At 43.5% G+C, this 6,360-nt stretch overlaps 1 pseudogene; it reads right to left on the bottom strand.

The window, feature by feature from the left end:
- Positions 1 to 716: 716 nt before the first annotated feature.
- LOC110313334 lies at positions 717 to 1,397 on the bottom strand (annotated as a pseudogene).
- Between the last annotated feature and the right edge of the window lie 4,963 nt (positions 1,398 to 6,360).

Below are 6,360 nucleotides of genomic sequence, written 5' to 3'. Positions count from 1 at the left end.
GCTAGTTTGTCCCTGATTTGTGCCTCTGATGAAGTAACAAGTTAGCATGGAATTCAGCAGAGAAAACAATTACCAACTTATCTCAAAGACAGTAAACAACAACAACAACAACAACAACAACAACAACAAAGAACCTTTGAAGTGCTCCTAACTACAAAGAAATTCAAAATTCAACATTTGATGGTTTTTCAAGCTTTGAGTTCTTTCAGTTGTTTGTGGTGAAAGTGATGTATTCCATTGTTCCAAGCTGTACCTAAAACTGCAAAGATTTTTGGTGTGAAAACCAGGTATGTCAGAAACAGTATGGCTTATTATGATTCCATGTTTTCTAGAACTCTTCAGTAAGATTCAGTTCTGCAGAGGCCTTCTTACTTTCTGTTCTTTCATGATAGCTGTAGCAAGTCACTCTGAGAGGAGACCTTAATAAAAGGCAGCAGGCCATCCTGAATCCTCAACCTGTATCCTCATGTCTGCAACCGTACACTGTACTTGTTGAGTTTGAAAGTCCTTCAGCAACTGACCACTGCATGTGATATCTATTTGACAAGCTGCAGCAAAGCTTGTTGTTCTTTTGAGAAATGTTTCTCTCTGTCCAGTGATTGCATTTTCTAAGACTCAGATAAATGTGGTTTTCAGTGGCTTAACATGTTCAGTGTATGCATTAGTACCCATAGACTCCAGTACTAAAGACATACCAGTGCACATAAACTAAGACACTATTCCACAACTTCCTTAGTGTTCTCTTCACTTGAATGGCCTGGCTGTGGAACAGCAGCAGGTTCTGGTGGTCCCAGACGATGTTCTTTATTGAATTCACACCTCTGCTTTGTTTCTTTTTCCTCTAGACCTGCCACTAATTTGTATACTATGTTTTGTAATTGTGGATCCATCCTCAAATTAATATGAGGTGTGGTCTTGTGCACTATAATGTTGCACTTTGGACATCTGTTGCTGTGTTCAAAATGTTTTACAATGCAGCTTTTACAGAAAGTATGAAGACACTCTGTAATGGTCGCCGCATCTATTAAGTAGCCTTTGCAAATATAACAGGAGATGTATGGGAACATCTGTGAGAGAGGAATGAGATGCTCTTCCTGGTCGGACTCTACTGCTGCCTGTTCCTTGGCCTTCCCCTCTTCCTGCTGAGGAGGCTCAGATGCCAGGCATTCCTGAGTTCCCACCTCTCCACTGGAGGACTGGCCCTCCTCACCAGATGGGGATGCTGTGGCGCCTGCAGGAGGCAAACCCTGGCTTGCAGGCCACAAGGTCTCCTTTGCTCCCTCTGTTCCCTCTGCTCCCTCAGCTCTCTCAGGTTTGGCAGCACCCAGGCCACCTTCTTGGGCCTCTAGGCTGCTCTCCACTGCTGGCTCAGCAAGGGACGAACTGGGTAATGACATGGCCAGATTTTGGTGTAAGGCAGAGACCGGAAGTTAGGCAGAGGCTAGAGATAAGTCGAGGTGTGGAAGAAAAGAGATTGAAACCTTTAATTAGGCCCGACGGAAGGGGAAAACCTGTTTGTGATATGGCGAGGCGAGGCGGCAAGGCGGAGAGGCGAGGCAGCAGGGCGGCGAGGCAAGGGGAGGCAAGGCCGGACCCTGAGATGAGATCACTAGGCGCGATCCTGAGTTGAATCACTGCAAGACCAGGAAGCAGGCAAATTCTGGAGACCAGATGAGACGAGAGAGATGAGGTTGCAGTCTGAGATGAGACAGGCGAGGTGAGACCAGGCCTGGGGTAACACAAGGCCAGACCGGGAGTCAGGCAAGATCAGAGCAGGCCGGGATTCCGGCCAGGCCAGGCCGGACCAGACAGGGAGTCAGGCAAGGCAAGACTGGGGCGGGGGACGGGGGTCAGGCCAGTCCAGACCCTAGTCCTAGGGCCTGGCAAGAGGAGACTCGGAATCAGGCGAGAGAGGAGACTAGATGTTGAGGCGGCGAAACTGGACCTCAATATCAGGAAGTGAGGCAAAATCAGGAAGCAACGTGAGACTGGGAGGCGCTTAGCAGCTTGAAGGCATGGAGGGACGAGACCAGGAAGTTAGGCCAGATCCAAAGGCGAAATTACATCACTGGAAAAGACTTCCAGGGAAGGCAAGATGACACAGGGATGGAAGCCAGGTGGCACCACAAGATTTAGTCAGGGTCACCATGCAAAGCAAATCCCTGAGGTGAGGTAAGACCAAGAGGTGGACAATTCAAAGTGAGGTGATGGTAGACAATACCATCTCAGGCAACGGATGCTGAGCACAAAGAGAACAGGCCAGCCACAGTCATTCAATAGGAGAGTGAAATAGTAATAAGCAAAGAGTGCAGCCAGACTGAGGCGATAGTGGACGAAGCAAGTCAGAAAGGGGGGGGGGCAACAAACAGGTAGGAGAGAAGTGAGGCAGCTGAAGCAAAGTGGGGGGTTTCTGGAGGTGGTTGGGAAACTGGTCATCTAAGACAATGACTCTGGAGCCTGCCAATAAATCCCCTTCCCCTAACTGGACTGCTTGGTTTGGCCTCAGTGGGAGAGGATGTGTTTAGTCCTTCCATAATAGGATGTTCCAGGGTGGGGTGGTACCCACGGGGTGCTTCCCCTTCTTTGGGGGTGAAGGGCGGCAGTGGGAGGAGGAACTTGCAAGGGTGAGACTGGGAGAAAATGGGGCCAGGAAAGCCAGAGTAACTGTTTCAATAAACAAATGAACAAACAAAACCAACAAATCAAAACAACACCGGCAGCTCCCCCAGAAAAAGAAAGAAAAAAAATTTCAGCATTTCTGCAGCCAGCTTTAAAGGAACCTCACCCAATTTTCCTTTTCAAGTGTTTTGTACACAGCAGTAGCTTTTTAAAACTACTAAAATCCTGTTGCATACTACCAATATAATTTCTGTAGTATAACAGGCATGTAACATTTATTTATTTATCTATCTCTGTATTTATTTAATATTGTATATATACATATGTGTACAGAGAACATGTACTACTGTGGAGGTTACAGAGAAACTTGGGAATTGTTTCTTTCCTTCTACCTTGTGAGTCCAGGAGATAGAACACAGAAACTTCTAGGCAATCTTTCCAGTTCCCTACTAATATTCAGTTTATCTAGAACACTGAGCTAGATCCCATGAGATGTTCCATTAGGAATAATAAAGATTTCTGTTTGAGCACCACATATGCCTTCTTGTAGCAAATTACACTCATTCAATAATTATTTCTACTGGGAAATAGGAACTTTCTGTTTTGAAACATATTCTGTGAAGAGCAAGCCATTGCCAAATAAGCAGGAATCCAACTGCTTGCTATTTTATCTCCTTCCTCCTTCCTCTTGCTCCCTCTTCCTTTCTCTCTCACCCTCTCTCTTCCCTTTTCCCCTTCTCCCTGTTGTTGGTTGTTGGATGATGATGATAATAATGATCATCATCAGCATCATGATGACTATGTATATTTTGTTTTGTTTTGTTTTGTTTTGTTTTTTGTGGTAATGGAAACTGAATCTAGGGTCTTGTCCATGCTTAGCAAGTTGTCACCCATTGGACCATATCCTCATTTTTACCTTTTATTTTTGAGACACTTAACAGGACATTTTACATTTCTGAAAGCTTCAGGATATCTTGAGTGGGTAAAATGGGGTGGGATGTAGGCAAGATGAGATGAAATGTTCTCTGGACCCAACCCCTGTTTGATTAAGCATTCTGCTTCTGAGTCTAAGATGTGATTATTATAGGAACCCTTGGGATTAGAATTTTTCTGGAAAATTCTAAGATGGAGATATGACTAGGCACCTGCCCACAGGAGCCTTGGCACTGGTGGAATTACTCATCATCCAAGAGTCTTCCTATCAATTCTAATAATTTTGGTTTCCTGAAGAATCCACATAATGTATATATCGTTACTTTCATCTGTTCTATAAATTGTAATGCCTTTATGGGTAAGATGGAAAAAGACTGAGGATTGATCTACTCTTGAGTTCTGGAAAGAACTATAAATAGCCCTTCAATGACTCTTGGTTTGCTGTAATGTGATCTGTGTTCCCCACTGGATGTGAGAAAGAACCTCAACATAGACAAGGTAACTGATAACCCACAGCATTGTTGGAGCAGGGCCATACCTAATCTTGTAGAAACCTTACACTGATATTTGGGTGGCTATACACAAGGGCCTCTTAAGTATGCTTTCCTCCTACTCAACAGGGTAGGCCCAGCTGGATAGGAAAGCAACAATGATAGTTGTCCCAACACTCATCAGTGCTGCCCTATTCACTGAACATGCTCACTTGTCAGGCCTTTTCCAAAACAGCTTTTGGAGAGGGAGGAATTGGAGAGGGGGGTTTTTGGAGGGGAAACCAGGAAAGGGGATAACATTTGAAATGTAAATAAAGAAAATATCTAAAAATAATTAAAACATACTAAATCTCTCTCTCTCTCTCTCTCTCTCTCTCTCTCTCTCACACACACACACACACACACACGCACACGCACATGCACACGCACACGCACACGCACGCGCACGCACACGCACACGCACACGCACACACACACACACATCAAAACTCAGTTTATCTAGTCAGTGTAAAAGGGGGTACCCTCAGGAGGTGAATCTCTAGCTCTTGTGGTTAACACTGATTACATTAGCACTTATAGAAAAGCCAGTTTTCAAGTTGTGAATTTAGGAATCCATAACAATTCCCAGCATTTAGGAACAAAATACCGAAGGTGTTAACTGCCACAATGCAAGTCTATGGCAGCACTGAAAATGATGTTTACTAGGAGAAAGGGTCTTGATATTATGATTGGGCCTTGAGAGGGAGAACATTAGAAATGAATACAATAATTATATAATAAACACATTACATATTACACACACACACACACACACACATATATATATATATATATAATGTAACTATATAATTTTGTATTTTATTCTATAGCCTAGAGTATACTGGAACTCAATATATAGACCTTTCTGGTCTCAAAATCTTGGCAATTCTCCTGCCTCAGCTTCCTGAATATTAGGACATATGGGGTGAACCACTATACATCCATTACTGTGCTGGCTAGTCTTATGTCAACTTTACACAAGCTAGAGTTGTCTGAAGGGAGGAAGTCTCAGTTTAGAGAGTGCTGACATAAGATCCAGCTTTAATCTTCACAAGACCCAGTACAGGGGAATGCTAAGGCCAGGAAGTGGGAGTGGGTGGGTTGGGGAACAGGGCAAGGGGAGGGTATAGGGCACTTTCAAAGAGGAAACTAGGAAAGGGGGTAGCATTTGAAATGCAAATTAAGAAAATATCCAATTTTTAAAAAGATCCAGCTTTAAGACATTTTCCTGATTGGTGATTAATGGTGGAGGCCCCAGTCCATGGTTGATGGAGCCATCTCTGGGCTTGTGGTCCTGGGTTCTATGAGAAAGCAGACTGAGAAAGCCATGGGGAGCAAGCAGCACTCCTCTATGACCTCTATAGCAGCTCCTGTCTCCAAGTCTCTGGCCTCTTGGAGTTCCTGTGCGGATTTATTTCAAGAATGACCCATGCAGTAGAAGTGTGATCCAAATAAATGCTTTCCTCCTCAATTTATGTTTTGGTCATGATATTTTGTTGGAGCAGTAGAAACTTGAACTAAGATGCTTTCAGTTCTGAATTTTGTTAGTTTTCTTGAGCTTTAATATTTTTGCAAATTCTGGATATTTATCCTTGTCAGATACACAGTTTTACAAATATTTTCTCCCTTTCTGTAGCTTGTCTTTTCTGATGGTTGTTTCTTTGTGGTATAGAATACTTTTAGTTTGGGCTGGAGAGATGGCTTAGCAGTTAAGAGCACTGACTGCTCTTCCAGTGGTCCTGAGTTCAATTCCCAGCAACCACAGGGTAGCTCACAACCATCTGTAATGGGATCCAATGCCCTGTTCTGGTGTGTCTAAAGTCTGGTGTGTCATGCACATAAATGAGTAAATTCTAAAAAAATAATACATTTAGTTTAATATAATCTCTACTTGTCTAATTTATATTTTGCTTCCTCTGTATTTGGGTTTTGTCTAAAAATCTCATCTCCATCATAATATCTTGGAACCTTCCCCCACCCCATGTAGTCCTCTGCTACTTCTGTCATTCTAGGCCTTACATGTAAATACTTTTAATCAGTTACAGTATTTTGCATGTGGCTCTCCACTTTCCCTAGCACCATTTCTTTTCTTTTCTTTTTTTTCTTTTCCAATTTTTTATTAGGTATTTACTTCATTTACATTTCAAATGCTATCCCCAAAGTCCCCTATACTCTCCCCCGCTGCTCCCCTACCCACCCACTCCCACTTCTTGGCCCTGGTGTTCCCCTGTACTGGGGCATATAAAGTTTGCAAGACCAAGGGGCCTCTCTTCCCAAT

Source organism: Mus pahari, chromosome X (assembly GCF_900095145.1).
Source record: "Mus pahari chromosome X, PAHARI_EIJ_v1.1, whole genome shotgun sequence".
Classification (NCBI taxonomy): Eukaryota; Metazoa; Chordata; class Mammalia; order Rodentia; family Muridae; genus Mus; species Mus pahari.
Note: the sequence above shows the minus strand (reverse complement) of the source record. Positions and strands in the feature narration are given on the sequence as shown.